Raw genomic sequence first — 18063 nt, forward strand, 5'->3', positions numbered from 1 at the left:
AGAGTAGAAAAGGCCCAGGGTATTTTTATTTTTCCCCCCAACATTTTACTGAAGTGTAATATTCATACAGAAAACTGCACATATCAAATATACGGCTCCCTGAATTTCACGTAATGAACACACCGCAGAGTACCACAGACCTGGTTTCACAGTCTGGCTTCACTTACCATCTTGAACCTTAGGCAAGTTATTGAACCTTTTTAAGCTTCCGTTTTCTCACCTATCAAATGGGAAAGAAATAATAGCATTTCATAGATATTTGTGTGGAGTAAATGGTAATACATGTAATTTACCTGGCATTCTTCTTCCTTTCCCCAGCCCTAGGAGATCTTCTGCAAAACACCCTCTACGTGGATTAGATGTGTGGTAGCTGAATTTTTTAAATGTTAAATAACAGCTCATATGAATCAGGAAGTGTAGTTAATAACATGAACTATAGAAAACAAATGGCTAAATGTTAACTACTTCCTACTTTGCTGCAACTGATTTTGGCCCATTCTTTTCAAGGGTTTATCTGAGAAACTAGGTTGGAGGTAAAGATACACACTATGTATTTATTCATATATATCCTGCTTCATCCCAAAAAAGGGACTACAGAAATTCATATAATACAACAGTATTTAAAACAAATAAATTGGTGAATGGAGGCTAAATTAGAAATGTAAGTTAAAGCTTGTGGTAAGGTTGTTACACAAAATGCATGAAATTCAGATCATTTACACCACGGATTGGTTTTTACATTACAGTAGATGCCAACTGAATGAAGGTATATTCATTGAGGCAAATGATTACCAATAGGGTTCAGTTTTGAAATTTGAAATTTAGGTGTTTGTAAAATAAACTAATAGTAGAAACAAATACAATGGTCAAGTAGTGGGTCTCATAGTCTAGTTTGGGGACTCCCAGGGATCCCTGATATCTCTTCAGTGGGTACAAGAGGGAGGTCAGACTGTTTTTATAACAATAAGATTTGCTTTTTTTATCTTTTTACTCTCTGGACTAACCCAGAGGATACATGATGTGTAGTATCCAGCCATCTTCTCTAGAGCCTGGCATTCAAATAGATTGTTTTTAAAAATGTAAAACAAATGCACACTTCTAATAAAGTTTTGTTTTGGAAAATAGTTATTTTGCATAAAAATATGCTATTTATGCCAACATGTGATAGGTTTATCATTGTTATTTTAGATAAATTAGATTTAGATTCATTTCTAACATGGAAAATACATATATATATATATATATATATATATATATATATATATACTAGAGGCCTGGTGCACAAAAATTTGTGCACTCGGAGGGGGGGGGGAGGGGGAGCCCCTCAGCCCAGCCTGTGCCCTCTCGCAGTCTGGGACCCCTCGGGAGATAACCACCTGCTGGCTTAGGCCTGCTCCCGGGTGGCAGAGGGCAGGCCTAATCCCTAGGTGCAGCCCCTGGTCGGGCTCAGAGCAGGGCCGATTGGGGAATTGGGGTGCCGCCCCCTGTCATGCACAGAGCAAGGCAAATTGGGAGGTTGTGATGCCACCCTCAGTCACGCTCAGGGTAGGGCCGATTGGGGGGTTGGGGCACCGCCCCCTGTCACACTCAAGGCAGGGTCGATGGGGAGGTTGCGGCACCACCCCCTGTCACGCACAGAGCAGGGCCAATCAGGGGGTTGGGGCGCTGTCCCCTGTCACACACAGAGCAGGGCCAATCAGGGGGTTGGGGAGCTCCCCCCTGTCATGCACAGAGCAGGGCCCATCAGGGGGTTGGGGAGCTCCCCCCTGTCACGCACAGAGCAGGGCGGATCAGGGGGTTGGGGCGCCGCCCTCTATCACCCACAGAGGAGGGCCCATCAGGGGGTTGGGGCGCCGCCACTCTCACACTCAGGGCAGGGCCAATGGGGAGGTTATGGCTCTACCCGTCACACACAGAGCAGGGCCCGTGGGGTGGGGGGGTTGGGGCACTGCACCCTGTCACACACACAGCCGCAGAGCGATCAAGAGGTTGGGGAGCTCCCCCCTATCAGGCACAGAGCCGGGACGATCAAGGGGTTGGGGCGCCTTCCCCTGTCAGGAACAGAGCAGGGTGGATAGGGAGGTTGTGGCCCCGCCCCCTGTCACACACAGAGCCGCAGGGCGGGCAATCAGGGGGTTTGGGGCGGGAGACCTCGCAGCTTTGCTGATCCCGGTGCTGGGAGACATATTACCCTTTTACTATATAGAATAGAGGCCTGGTGCATGGGTGGGGGCTGGCTGGTTTGCCCTGAAGGGTGTCCCGGATCAGGGTGGTGGTCCCCACTGTGGTGCCTGGCCAGCCTGGATGAGGGGATGATGGCTGTTTGCAGCTGGTCACACACCCTTCAGGGTGGGGGTCCCCACTGGGGTGCCTGGCCAGTCTGGGTGAGGGGCTGAGTGCTGTTTTCAGGCTGGGACTGAAGCTCCCAACTGCTCCTTTTTTTCTTTCTTTTTTTTTATTCTGGGCCAGCTTTAGCTCTGAGGCTACAGCTCTTAGGCCTCTGCTCCTGAAAGCAGGTATCTGGTTTGTTTAGGTTCTACAATTGAAACTCTGTATCAACTCCAGGTCTGAGATCCCGGCTAGCTGAAAGCTGGTTTCTGGGGTTTTGTTTAGCTTCTATTTTTGTAACTATGTTTCAAACTGCCAGCTCAGAGGCCTGCAGCGGCAGGTGGGGAACGTTGGAGTCCTCCTTCACTGAAGCAAGCAAGCCTCACGTTAGTTTCAAGCTGCCTGGCTGCCGACTGCCATCTTGGCTGCCAGTTAATTTGCATATCGCCCTGATTAGCCAATGGGAAGGGTAGCGGTCGTACGCCAATTACCATGTTTCTCTTTTATTAGATAGGATATATATATATATATATATATATATATATATATATATATCATAAACAAAAGCTCTTTGGGGTCATCAAAGGAGTCCTGAGACCAAGACGTGTGAGAACCCCTGGGTTAGGAGTCTGTATACCAGTGACTGTGTTGGCCCCAGGTGTTAATAATGGCACACAAAGCAGTGTGGCCCCTAAGTTCTCAGAAATGCTCCTTTACATCACTTCCTGGGCACAAACCTACAAGTAAATACATATAATTGTTCCAAATAGTGTCGCATCTTCACTTTGTTTATCAGTGTGTTCATATAACAGATATTTAGTTAACATTGGGGTTATGATAATTAATAAAACAGAAAAGGTCTGGGCCTTCATGGAACTTATGTGTAATGTGTGTTGATAGAGCAGAATTGTCAAGCATTTACAATACTGTATGTAACAGATAAATATATACACTTGGTACCCAGTTATGACTCTGTAATTGGTACAGAGTGGACCTCTGATTGAATGAATGCCTCTCTTCACTGTGGGCCAGGCCCTGTGCTGAGTACTGTGTGGGTTAACTTCATAGCAGTCCTATATAGTGTAGAGCATCCTGTGCCTTTGGAGCTGAAAAAATTGAAACTCGGTAAGATAATGTGTCTAAGTTGTCAGCTAATAAGGGATCAAATCAGGATTTGTGCATTTTTATAGCATCTTTTTAAAAATATAAATGTTTATTGATTTCAGAGAGGAAAGGAGAGAGAGAGAGAAACATCAATGATGAGAGAGAATCATTGATCGGCTGCCTCCTGCAGTTCCCTTACTGGGGATCAGTCCAGCAACCTGGGGATGTGCCCTTAACCAGAATTGAACCCAGGACTCTTCAGTCTGTAGGCCACGCTCTATCCCAGTGATGGCGAACCTTTTGAGCTCGGCATGTCAGCATTTTGAAAAACCCTAACTTAACTCTGGTGCCGTGTCACATATAGAAATTTTTTGATATTTGCAACCATAGTAAAACAAAGATTTATATTTTTGATATTTATTTGATATATTTCAATGCTATTTAACAAAGAAAAATGAACCAAATAAATGAGTTTGCGTGTCACCTCTGACACGCGTGTCATAGGTTCGCCATCACTGCTCTGACCACTGAACCAAACTGGCTAGGGATTATGGCATCTTTGATTTAGGTAGTCTTTCTATTTTAAGGAAACAATAGACTTCCCCTTTAACAATCCCCACATCCATGTTAGAGGAGGGACTGGCCTTGCCATACTAAGGCGGCGTGTCTGTGGACCATGTTCTTATACAGCTGCAGGGAGCAATGGTATAGAAACCTTCACATCCAGGTTGGGAATCTTCCAGCACCAAAGCAGCCAATGCAGTAACCACCACAAGGCCTGTTCTCCCATACCACCTTCTGCCATAGCCAGGGAAGATTGCAATCTCCTCTTTCTTTGCCAGAGAAGAATACTGTTAAGTCTCTCCTAGAGGTGACCATTCTGGACCTGTATATGGTTTAATTTGGACCCTCATGGATGTGGTGAGCCAATCTAGGAGCACCTTTGGCTTCAAAGCCAGTTGAGTTTCATCCACTTGAGTTTTGCTGGCAGGTGCCAAGGCAGGCACTTCTGGTCCTGGAGGAGTCTCTGAGCTTTCTGATGCACCAACTCCCCTGCCCAGCACTTCCACCCTCCCAGAACTTTCTCCATGAACAGCCAGAGGACGTTGTCACCCACGTCAGAGCCCAGTGTAGTTCTGCTTTGTGTGTCACCCTCTTCAGAAAACAGTCCAAAGTCTGTGCCCAATTTTGAAATCTTTCAGAAATTTCAGGAACTGGAAATAAGTCCTCTAAATGGAGAGTGCACATGCATGCATACCCACAAATAATGTTCATTTTGGGATGGAATCAGGGTCTCTACTTGCCAGATTTTTGAGATCCATCCTAACTCCAATGCATGTCATTCTGCAGTTTGAAACACTTATGGTAAGTGTAGCTGATGAAGCCTGGAGGGTAGCTGGTAATGGTGGATTGTGCAGAGAGGGACATCGTTTATTTTATAACTGAGTTTGAAACATGCAGGTTTCCTCTGGATGGTGTCCTCCATTGAAAGATGACATGCTATAGTTAGCTTCCCAACAAAGCCCTCTCACCTGTGATGCCATGTTTCATGTCCTCACTCTCCTCTCCTTCCCTGTGGTTGCGCATCAAAGCGTTTAAACACTACAGCAGTCTCAGCTGCAGATCTCTTGCCCAACTTATCAATCGCTCCCTGACCTTTGTACTGTTAGCTTGGTGAACTTTCAGTACATTCACAGGGCAGGCAGGAAAACAATGCCTCTGTGCTCACAACAGCCAACCCCCTCACCCCCGTTGCCCCATCCTCCTTACCACTTGTAACTCTTTGGACCATGTTCTAAATAAGGGCCCGTCCCCAGCTTTCTCAAATCCGGAGCTTGGCTTGCATTTGGGGAAATGGGGGAAAGCAGTTCCAGTAGGGAATTTATAGCTACCGGTAAGTGTGTTTTCCACTGGCCAGGGATAACCGTGAATTTCCTCCCCTTTCTCAGAAATGGGTTGTCAGCTTGTGCTTCAGCTGGCATTTTACAGCCCTCTCACGTCCCATCCTCAGGGTGAGGCATGTTGTCCCCGAGGGTGCTGTTCCGCAGACCGGTGCCTTCAGAGTTGTCTGAACAAAGCAAGTTAGAGTTGGTCTAGTTTAACCACAGGCCCTTTGAGGAGAGTCAGAATCCTTATTTCAGGCAGAGGACAACCCAGTCGGAGGGACCCTCCCTGGTGTGATTTTCAGAACAGTGGTGGCATCGTGGAGACTTCGGAGTGAGCCAGGCTCATTCTGACCTTTGGCAATTTAACCTCTGTACACCTGTCTTCTCACACTGGGGGCATATACCTGCCTCCAACGGCAGTAGTGAGGGTCAAATGGATCCTGTAGGCACATCTCTGGGTCAAGATTGAGTCTGCCCTCTTGATTTATGCGCACTTTTATTTGTATCCAGCTTCATGATCTAAACCTGTTTACAGTGCCAGTTGTTGTTGATCTGACACGCCCCCCCCCCCCCAACAATGAGCGTTAATAAGGCCATTGTGTCCATGAGGGCGTCCTTAGCTGCGTGGAGAGATGGAAGGGGAAGAGAACAGAGTGACAAGTAAAAGCCATGCTTCAAGCAACCCGAGGCTCCAGGAGAACCGCTGGAGAGAAGGACGAGGCAGATGAAAGCGCCGACAGATGCAAGCTGGGGAGCCATCTGCATGTGTCTGGGCCCCAGCCTGCTGGCCACTTAGGTGCTTTCCCCTCCTTTCCTGACTTCTTTTACTGAACAGGCTGCCACCAGACAACTGGAGAGCTTGGCAAGGTTCCGGGAATCTGTACCAATGCCACGCCTCCGAGGGCAGAGCCCACACTGGTGGTGCCTGCACAGGGCAGGGCGACGTGGCCTCTGACTGATGCGAGCATGCCAGCACCAGCCGGTGTGTTCTCATTCCAGGGAGTCAGGAGGCCTGAATCCAAATCCCATCTTTGTGTAGCTTTGGCCCTTTAGCAAGTCCCGTCAGCTCTCTGAGCCCAGATCTATGAGTGGTATTATGAATGTGTGTGTTGCACTCGGTAGGCCTGAGACGCTCCCGCACTGGTGGGTGTGCATCCGAAACCCTGTCTCTGGGCCTCCTTAGAGGCAGCACCACCTGGCAGGATTAGCACCTGAAGAGCAGTTTCTCACTACCAGCACCTCTCACACCCTGATTCGCTTTTGAAAAATTAGTTTTTGGACTCCTATACACCACTGTGACGAAGGTTGCTGCAACAATGACCTCGCCAGCTCCCAGCACCCCCTGCAGCCCAGCAGCCCTGCTGCCTCCCCTCAGTCCAGCCTTTCTCAGCTTCCACCCCGAGCCTGCTGCGCAGCTGCCACACAGCCCCGAATTTCCAACTCGTCAATGAATCTTTCCCTCTGGGTGTGCTCTTCCTGAGTGACTTGTAACTTCCATTTTTTTTCTGGTTTTGCTCTCTAATCTCAAGAGTCACATCCAACAGAATGTGCGTGTTAAAAACAAAAAGGGGGAGGGGGGGTGTGTTTTTCAATATCTCTCTGTTAATCAGAGTGACTTGGGGTTAAATGAAATGCCTTACCCAGACAGAACTCATTTCGAAGACTAGAGCTGTTCGTTAGAAAGTGAAAGTAGCTGATAATCCTTTTTTATGTGAAGAAACTGGCAAATGATTTAAACCTTTTTCCTCCTGGTAACTTAGAAAAAAATAGCAAAGTTACTTGAAATGTGTCGCCTTTTATTTTTCCCTCTTGTGCCCAGGATAAAGATGTCATAGAAGCTTTTGTGTCCCACACTCCTGCTAAACTCTTTAGGTAGGAGACGTAATTGGCTTTTTCCTTGAGAGGAGGGTAGTAACAGACTGTGTCTGAGCTATTCTCTTGCAAATCCCGGTGAGTACTGAATAATAAAGTCTGTCTAGCTTCTAGTCTGCAACTCTTCTCTCTTTCCTTTGAACAAGGGCAGTAAGTTGCTCTTTTTCTGCCTGGTTCTGGCGCTGAAAAAATCCAGTAGGTGGCCAAAGAGTCTTTATGAGACTAAAGACAGCTTCAGAGAGCCATTGGACCAGGTTTTAAAAAGAAAAGTGGGCTTGATCTTTGACCAGCAAACAATGCTAGAGGAGTTGAATGGTGCTTCAGGACCCCAGCTTGGGGACAGGTGACATATTTAGGCGAATTACAAATTGACATGTTTGCCTATAGCTCAATTAAGTTCTCAAAATAATCCCTGGAACTGGCGCTCAGACGGTTGAAGCAAGTACTCAGACCAGAGCTCGCAGCCGGCCTCATTTTAGCCTCATTTCATAGCATGGTGTCATCCTGTGCATCGCCACAGACAGAGCCTCTCAGGTGTTCTCTATGCACATGAAAGAACTCTGTCAGCACCACATGAGCCAAACCCCGGGAGTCCCATGGCTGAGAACTTTGCCCTTTGTAAATTACTCTTGTAAAAAATTCTAAGTTGAGGAGCCAGCGATAAGGAAATTGCTCAGCACTGCTTTATGGTTCCAGCATTCAGTGTCCTGTCGTGTCCCATGTTCTTTGAGTTATGAAAAGCCTAAGAAGCAAGCATCACCCTGCTCTCAGTTACCTAGAACTGGCTACGATTGTAAAAGATGATAGATAGATAGATAGATAGATAGATAGATAGATAGATAGATAGATGATAGATAGATATGTAACAGTAAAATAGTCATTATATAAATTTTACCACTTTAGCTATTTTGGGTGGCATTAAGTACGTTCATATTGTTGTGCAACCATCACCACCATCCATCTTCAGAACTTTCTCATCTTCCCAAACTGAAACTCTGTCCAGTAAATACCAACTCCCCATTCCCTTCCCTCTAGCCACTGGCACCCGCCATTCTACTTTCTGTCTATGAATTTGACTACTCTAGGTACCTCATGTAAGTGATCATGCAATATTTGTCCTTCTGTGTCTGCTTATTTTAGCATACTTTCTTCGAGGTTCATCCATGTTGTAGCATGTGTCAGTACTTCATTCCTTTTTAAGATTGAATAATATTTCATTGTACATATACACTACAATTTGTTTATCCATTCATCATCTATAAACATCTAAGTTCCTTCCACTTTTTTGCTGTTGTGAATAATGGACTTTAGATTCTTTTGGTTAGACATGCAGAAGGGGGATCACTGGATCATGGGGTAACTATTTTTAATTTTTTAAGGAACTGCCATACTGTTTTTCATAGAGGCTGTACTATTTTACATTCCCACCAGCAGTACACAAGGATTCCATTTCTCCACGTCCTTGCCACCAGTTTTTTCTGTTTTTGTTTGTTTGTTTGTTTTTGTTTTTTGTTTTTTATACAAGGCACCCTAATGAGCCTAAGGTAGTATCTCAGGGTGGTTTTGGACAATGGGTGCTTTACGTTGGTGTTTGGTGGTATGCACAGCTGAGCCCCCTGCTGTGTTTCTGTGTGCCGGGACAAGGCATGCAGGGGGGCTCCTGGCCCTTTTTGTTTCCTGGAGTCTATAGCTGTAACCGTGTGCTCTGCTTGCTCTAGCTAATCTCAGAGGCTCCTTTGGGCAACGACAGATAAGAAACATGAGATCAGGACTTGCTCTTTGAAAGGAGGTTGTAGTAGCTTGGGGTGGGTTAGGGTTCCCTGAAGATCTTTCTTCCAAGCATGTGGGCAGGAGCCAAGGCACTTAATTTGACTGGTCTGCAGAGGGGTGTGCTTTCATCGGAGACTAACTCACCACTGCCACAAAGATCTTCTACTCCTTCCACTGCTTTTAAAAAAGACACCTGTAACAAAAGCATTAGTTTTCTAGGGTAAATGGAAAATTGCAAGGCCTATTTATCTCAGGTTTATGTTTTAAGTGGAATGATTGCTTTTTAAATGATTTTGAAAATTGTGTCTCCAATCCCAGACTCTGTAATAAAAGGAGATAACAGTATCTGCAAGATTATCCACTTAAATTAGTAAAACAAAGTAAAGCAATTACATAAAATTTGGGAAATAAAAAATATATAACTCATTCCCATTACTGACACTTCTTTCTAGTAAATTTCTTTCCAGTCCTTTTTAACTTTTTTTAAAAAACAAAAAGCTCTAATAATATATATATGTATATATATATATAGTAAATAAAGCTTCCCAAAAGGATTATATGCCCATTTATAATGCCATTAACAATACAGCATATGTATTTGCACATTTTATTATATCTTGGTGGATGGACTTTGGGCATTTTGTTCTCATTTAAAGAGAAAAATTAAAAACTACTTTGCTTAATATATATTTCTTTTGTAATTTTTGTTACAAAATATTTTTTCCACTTTTTGTTGTTGTTGTTAATCCTTGTCCATCCGAGGATACTTTTCCATTGGTTTTTTTTTTTTTTTTTTTTTTTTTTTTTTTTTTTTTTAGAGAGAGGGAAGACAGAGAGACATCCATGTGAATTCTATTGGTTGCTTCCTGCAGGAGCCCCGACCAGGGCACGAGCGAGGGAGGATCCTGCAACCAAGATACATGTCCTTGACCAGAATCGAACCTGGGACCCTTTGGTCTGCAGTCCAACGCTCTCTGCTGAGCTAACCCTGCTAGGACTGCTTTTTTATTTTTGACATAGAGATGGTTCATATTTCTTTTTGTTGTTGTTTTGTTTTTGAAGGGCCTTTGGAATTTAGGAGAAAGAGAGGCAAGGAAAACACACCTGGGGAAAAGGGTGGGGATGGGTGCAGGCATGCTCCATAGAGAGCCACTGAGATGGTTCATATTTCTGTGTGGGTAAGCCAGTGATTTTCAACCTTTTCATCTTATGGCACACATAAACTAATTATTACAATTCTGCAGCACACCTAACAATATATTGTTTGCTGATCTGACAAAAAATTGATATAATTATGATTCATTCACACTGGACAGCTATTGTGTTGGTTGTTGTCATTTTTTTTTAATTTGACAATCTAAGAGAAAAGCGGTCACTGTCTCTGACAACATAGTCGGGCATTGCGAGTTTGTTTGTTTTTTCAGAAGGCTGTGTATTTATTTATTTATTTATTTGTCCTCACCCAAGGATATTTTTCCATTGATTTTTAGAGTGGAAGAGAGAGGGAAAGATAGAGAGATTGATGTGAAAGAAACACATTGACTGGTTGCCTCCTGCACACGGTTGCCTCCTTGACCAGGTCCTGGTCCGGGGAGGAGCCGGGAACCAAGGTACATGCCTTTGACCAGAATCGAACCCAGGACCCTTCGACACTTTATCCACTGAGCCAAATCGGCTAGGGTAGGCATTGCATGTTTTAAAAATTCTTGCAGCACACCAGTTGAAAATCACTGGGTTAAGCTAGTTATGGTTTTTCTTTTTTTTCCCCCTGTCATTTATTTTTTTTTAAATGTATCTGTATTGTTGAAAGCATTATAGATGTCCCCTTTTCCCCCCACATTGACCCCCTCCAACCATCACCACCCCCCAGGCTTCACTGCACTGTCGCCCTCTGTTCATTGGTTATGCATACATGCAAAAAAGTTCTTTGGTTTATGAATTTTCTTTTTTTGTTGTTTCTTTAATTCCTAATTTTATATAGTCTACTAGAGGACTGATGCACGAAATTCTTGCAAGAGTAGGTCTTCCTTCCCCCGGCTGCTGGCACCGGATTCCCTCTGGCACCCAGGACCTGGGCTTCCCTCCAGCCGCCCGCAGGTACCTGGGAGCCCGACTTCCCTCACAGCCCCGGCTTCGCCTGGAAAGGACAGCTGGTCTAATTAGCATATTATGCTTTTATTATTATAGATTCCTTATTTGCATTCAAGTTTTAAAATTTCTTTCTCCTCTAGTGGTATGATACATTTCTCTCTATCAAATTTAAAACATTTGACAAATTTGACAAATTTTGTTTTTGTCCATTTTTAAAAAAATTTTTTATTTATTTCAGAGAGGAAGGGAGAGGGAGAGAGATAGAAACATCAGTGATGTGAGAGAATCACTGATCAGCTGCCTCTTGCACACCCCACACTGGGATTGAGCCCGCCACCTGGGCATGTGCCCTGACTAGGAATCGAACCATGATCTCCTGGTTCAACAGGTTGATGCTCAACCACTGAGCCACACCAGCCGGGCTTTTTGTCTTATTTTTCTGTTTTATTTTTATTTTTTTTAATATATTTATTGATTTTTTACGGAGAGGAAAGGAGAGGGATAGAGAGCTAGAAACATCGATGAGAGAGAAACATCAATCAGCTACCTCCTGCACACTCCCTACTAGGGATGTGCCCGCAACCAAGGTACATGCCCTTGACCGGAATCGAACTTGAGACCCTTGAGTCTGCAGGCTGACCCTCTATCCACTGAGCCAAACCGGTTAGGGCTTATTTTTCTGTTTTAAAAATACATTTCTAACTAGTTAATCCTAAGGAATTTATTTTGTGTATGGTGTGAGATAGGAATTTACCTTGATGTTTTCCCTCAAATTGGTGGCCAGTTATTCCAGCAGTTACTAATTCCTTCCATCTCTGATGATTATTGGTGCTTTCTTTATCATAAACTAACTTCTAATAAGTATATTAGACAGATCTATTTCTATTTTATCTATTATGTTCTATTAATTATTTGTTTTTTTCTTGCATAGTCACAGGCTCTTCTTTTGCCTATAATTCTTTAGCAAAATTTTCTTTGCTATTATCACCTGTTTTCTTTTAGACACATGTGATAATTTTGTTTTTTCTCTGTATAGTTTATTCAGTTGGGGTTTTAATCAGAATTACATTTAAAACATAAACTAATTTGGAATGTACATTTTAAATATAAAAATTTATTCTTCCTATCTAAATTTTGTCTCATCTCTATTTCCTGTTATTTCTATATATATTTAGTTTATGTCTCAGTAGGTTTTTTTCCTTTTATTAGTTGCGTCCAAACCTTGTTGAATTTGTTGCTTTGTGAATGGGGTTTTTTAAATTGAACTTTTGTGATGGTTATTGCTTTCATATAGGAAATGTGTATACGTGAGTATTATAACTATCCACTTTACAGAGCGAAGTATTGAAAAGAACAGTCTGCACAGTCTTTGGATTGGTCAGACTTGGGTTTGAATCCCAGCTCTACTACTTACGAGATGCCTGGCTCTGAGAATACAGTGCTATAGTGTTGGACATAAAGGATTTTAATAAATGATGGCTATAGCTTTTAGATTTCTCTTGAATATAGTTTTTCCATTCATTTCTTTGGGGTTTCTAGTTAGTGATATCATCTATAATTAATGATAATGTAAACTTTTTCTTTCCAATATTTAAATTTCTTTATCTGTTTTATGTCTTACTGCTTTGATCAGAAAAGCTTGCAAAACAATGCTAAATAAAATTTCTTTAGGGGAGATTTTTATTCTTATTTTTAAAGGCATTCCTCTAGATTTTCACTATGAAGTATAAGGCTGGTTGTGGTTTGAAATGGATATTGTTTATATGTTGGAGAAATAGATTTAATTTCTTACCTTTTAAATGTTTTTAAATTAGAAATCAGTTATCTTGGAAGGTTCATACAATTTGAACAACTTTATTTACAGATTGCAATATTAACATTAACTAAGAGGAAAGATAGAAATTAAGAATCAATCTTATTTTGAATATACAGGTTATTTCTTCTAAAAATACCTGTCTGTCTATGAGGTCTTTATGAGTCCTCTTATGGATTTGAATACTGAAAATCAGTTAATCTCCTGGGGGGTGAGCTTGAGTGGTGGGCTGGGAATCTTCCTTTTAATAGCCTAACCCAGGGGTGGTTAAACTTTTTGACTGGAGGGCCACAATGGGTTCTTAAACTGAACCGGAGGGCTGGAACAAAAGCATGGATGGAGTGTTTGTGCGAACTAATATAAATTCAAAGTAAACATCATTACATAAAAGGGTACGACCTTTTTTTTTTTTTTTTTAGTTTTATTTATTTCAAACGGCCGGATCTGGCCCGCTGGCTGAAGTTTGCCCACGGCTGGCTAACCACTAGTTTCTTTATATAGAAATATGTACCTTGATTTTATATCTGATTTGGGGCCCACAGGAACCTTTTATCTTTGATTCTTACTTTGAATTCCTATGTATACAAAAACTTGAAACAATTAAGTTTTAAGTAGAAACTATCTTTACATTCTATAATCTTAAACTAGCTATTCTTCTGGTTAAAGTTTATTGGTATTTTAAAATAACAATAGTTTTTCTGATGTAAAAGTAATTATATTCATTATAGAAATTTGAAAAATACGGGCAAACACAAAAACAAAAATTAAAAATGGTACATAGAGTTTTGTTAGATTTTTTTTCACTTATTGTATTTTGAATAATTCCAATTTTAAGTAGCTTTCTACTTCATGATTACTAATGGTTAGCATGTTATTCATCATTGAAATATTTTACCATTTATGCATTAAAGCCCTATAGTATATACCAGTATTTAGCTTGTTTTGAGTTTTTCATAATGGCAAATAATTTAATGACAACCATCCTTATACAAATATCTTCGTCTGCATTTCTTTGGGAAAGTTTCTACAATTTTAATATATATGTATATTTTTTTATTGATTTCAGAGAGGAAGGGTGAGGGAGAGAGAGATAGAAACATCAATGATGAGAGAGAATCATTGATGTGCTGCCTCCTGCACACCCCACACTGGGGATCGAGCCCGCAACCTGGGCACATGTCCTGACCGGGAATCGAACCATAACCTCCTCGTTCATAGGTCAATGCTTAGCCACTGAATCATGCCGCTTGGGCTGTACATGTTTAAAATCTGGATGTACTTGTCCCCTCTCCCTCCAGTCTATTCTTTTTGTGGCAAGTTTGTTTCTGTATGTAACTACAGACTTATAGCTTACTCAAGATTTAAGTTTTTCTGTCATTCTATTCAGTGCAGTAGAAAGAACTTGGGCTGTACAGCCCTAGGACTTGGCTTCCACAGCTGGCTCCACCACTCCTGTTTGTTTAAGTTGGGCACATCATTCACTATCTGTGTGTCCGAAAATCAGCACTTATTCTAATTTCGTCTGAAGCAACAGGACCAATTTGACCAGTCACCTCACTCAGGTCTATCCCATTCTATAAAAGAAGCCATTGTTTTAATCCTGCGGAAAATTTCTAAGTCAGTATTTTGGTGTGTGTGTGTTTGTTGTTTTTAAATATATTTTTATTGGTTTCAGAGAGGAAGGGAGAGGACGAGAGAGAAATAGAAACATCAATAATGAGAGAGAATCATTGATTGGCTGCCTCCTGCACACCCCCAACTGGGGATCAAGCCTGCAACCCAGGCATGTGCGCTTGACCAGAATCGAACCTGGGACCCTTCAGTCCTAGGCTGACACTCTATCCACTGAGCCAAACCAGCTAGGGCTCTAAGTCAGTATTTTGATTATAACTGTTTTATCTTGTCCATTGTCACCATAATATAATTTAAATAACATTAAGATGTTCTGAGCAACGTAACTTTATAAGCACCTTATATGCATATACATGTACACATATAGAAATCCAGCTGTACAATCATACTCATAAATGAATGATGATAATGTAGTAGTTAAGAAATAATGACTTTACTGTGGCGCTTTTCTGATTTTTATTTATATATTAAAATATTTTTATTGATCTCCAGCGAGAGAGGAAGGGAGAGGGAGAGGGAGAAACATCAATGTGAGTGAGAAACAAAGATTACATAGGAAATTTGATGTAACCTTAACACTTTTATTGTAAAGAAATATATATGTGTTTGGCTATAAAATGTAAATGTTAAGCATCAATTTTTAAAATATGTTTTTATTGATTTCAGAGAGAGGAAGGGAGAGGGAGGGAGAGAAACATCATTGATGAGAGAGAGTCATTGATTGGCTGCCTTCTGCATTCCCTCTACCGGGGATGGAGCCTGAAACCCAGACATATGCCCTGATCTGGAATTGAACCATGAGCTCCTGGTTCATAGGTCAACATTCAACCACTGAGCCACTGAGTAAGGCAAGCATCAATTTTGTAAGTGTATAACAGTTACAGTTTACTGAACACCTACCATGGGCAAGATGCCTTTTTTGAATGCCTTATGCATGTCATCTCTTTTAATCCTCATGACAGTACCCAGGTGGTAATTACATCTGTTTTGTAGTTGAAGGAACTGAAGTTTGCCAGATTGGACACCTGTATTAGTGACAGCCAGTAACTGATAGAGCCAGGATGGAACCCAGAGCTGTCTCATGTCCCAGTCAGTGCTCTTTCCTTGTAATCTGCCACATCCAAGTATATTTGCAGTCCTTGTTTTGCTTTATAAAATCCAACATCTGAGAGACTGGAGGAGAAAGAAAAACCCTTCTTTTAGCTGAAGCCTGAACTTGGGTTTCAATTCAGGAATAAAACATGATCTGATACACAATGTTATGGCTGTAATCCGTTGGATATATGAAGAACGGATGCAATTCTGGTGTAAAGATAAATTGTGGGGAAGAGGAATGGACTTGATGTGGAGAGGGCTGTGTTTTAAAATCTGAATTACCTGTGTTACCTGTCATATTCTGTAGGTAATTGCTTCAGATCCTTGACTTTGATGCAGATATTTATGACATTAAAGATAATCACTTCATGTAATAGATTTAATGAAACTATTTGATTTTTTTCCTTATAACAAAATCATTGCATTATATTGTAAAGAAATAAGAAGATAGAGATAAGCAGAATGCCGAAAGAGAAAATCCCTCATAATCCTACTTCCCGGAAATAACCAGTTTAATGTTTTGGTGTCCACCCTCTGTTATTTATTTATTTATTCATTTATTTATTTATTTGTTTATTTATTTATAATTAAGTTTAGAGAGGAAGGGAGAGGGAAAGTGAGAGGAAGAGAGAAATAGAAACGTCAATGATGAGAGAGAATCATCTATCAGCTGCCTCATCCATGCCCCACACTAGGGGTTGAGCCTGTAACCCTGGGCACGTGCCCTGACCAGGAATCCAGCCGTGGCCTCCTGGTTCATAGGTCAATGCTCAACCACTGAGGCACGCCAACGGGTCCACCCTCTGCCTCTTTAAATTTATATGAGAGGCCCTAGCTGGTTTGGCTTAGTAGATAGAGCATCGACCTATGGACTGGAGGGTCCCGGGTTCCATTCTGGTCAGGGGCACATGCCTGAGTTGCGGGCTCGATCCCCAGTAGGGGGTGTGCAGGAGGCAGCCGATCAGTGATTCTCTGTCATCATTGATGTTTCTATTTCTCTCCCTCTCTCTTTCTCTCTGAAATCAACAAAATATATATATTTTAAAATTTATATGTGAATATAATTTTTTATTATTTACAAAAATGGGATTATCTATTTGTAGAAAACCTTTTTTTTCATCAAAAAATATTTCATGAGCTCTGACTGGTGTGGCTCAGTTGTTTGGAGCATCCTTCCATGCTCCAAAAGGTTGCAGGTTCAATTTCCGGTCAGGGCACATACCCAGGTTGTGGTTTTGATCCCTGGTCAGGTGGGTGCCAGAGGGAGGCCATCAATGTCTGTCTGTCTGTCTGTCTCTCTCTCCCCACCCCCCCTTTTCTCTTTCTAAAATCAAGGAGGAAAAAAATATATATCATGAGCATCTTTTCCAAGTAAATACCAAATGATGACATGGGTGTTGTGGGAGGGGACGCTAGAATGGGAGGCCCTGGTGATTTGGCAGTGTATTGGGCCAAGGTCACGGGTCAGCTGAGGCCAGGGAGTTGAGGAGGTAAGCAGAGATCAAGGATTGGACCCCTATCACCAAGCCAGACCACCTGGTCAATGACATGATCAAGTCTCTGGAGGAGATCTATCACTTCTCCCTGCTCATCAAGGAATCAGATCATTGACTTTTTCTTGGAGGCATTGCTCAAGGTCGAGGCTGTAAAGATTATGTACATGCAGAAGCAGACGCTCTGGCCAGAGGACCTGGTTCAAGGCATTTGTTGTCTTTGTGGACTACAAATGGACATGTCAGTCTGGGTGTTAAGTGCTCCAAGGAAGTAGCCACTGCTGTCTGTGGGGTCATCATCCTGGCTAAGCTCTCTGTTGTCCCTGTGCAGGGAGGCTACCAGGGGAACAAGATCGGTAAGTCTCACACCGTCCCTTGCAAGGTGACTGGCCACTGTGGTTCTGTACTGGTGGCCTCATCCCTCTCCCGAGGGACACTGGCATTGACTCAGCCGCTGTGCCTAAGAAGCTGCTGCTGCTGGCTGGTATCCACAACTGCTACACCTCGGCCAGGCGCTGCACTGCCTCCCTGGGCAACTTTGCCGAGGCCACCTTTGAAGCCATCTCCAAGATCTACAGCTATCTCACCCCCAACCTCTGGAAAGAGACCATGTTCACTAAGTCTCCCTATCAGGAACTCACTGACCATCTTGTAAAGATCCACACCAAATAAATAAATAAGTAAAGACCCACACCAGAGTTTTTGTGCAGAGGATCCAGGCTCCAGCTGTGGCCACCACATAATTTTATACAAGAAAAATAAAGTGAATTAAGCCCGTTTAAATATATATAATGAACTTTTAAAATGAAATTAAGTATTCTCCAGGTTCATTTTTTAATTTAATTAAGTATAGTTGATATACAATATTATATTAATTTCAGTTGTACAATATAGTGATTCAACATTTTTATACCTTACAATGCAATCACCCCACTAATTCTAGTAATCATCTATCACCATGCTAATTTATCACAGTATT

At 42.1% G+C, this 18063-nt stretch overlaps 1 pseudogene across 1 annotated transcript in view; it reads left to right on the top strand.

Moving 5' to 3' along the window:
* The window catches only part of LOC308515481 (small ribosomal subunit protein uS5-like), a 101886-nt pseudogene extending 84130 nt beyond the window's left edge, over positions 1–17756 (top strand). The window contains exon 2 of the transcript in view: positions 17119–17756. The product of the transcript in view is annotated as a small ribosomal subunit protein uS5-like (transcript). The remainder of the gene's footprint in view (positions 1–17118) is intronic.
* Positions 17757–18063: the final 307 nt, after the last annotated feature.

The sequence above is a fragment of the Myotis nattereri genome (genome assembly GCF_964212035.1).
Source record: "Myotis nattereri genome assembly, chromosome: 3".
Lineage (NCBI taxonomy): Eukaryota > Metazoa > Chordata > Mammalia > Chiroptera > Vespertilionidae > Myotis > Myotis nattereri.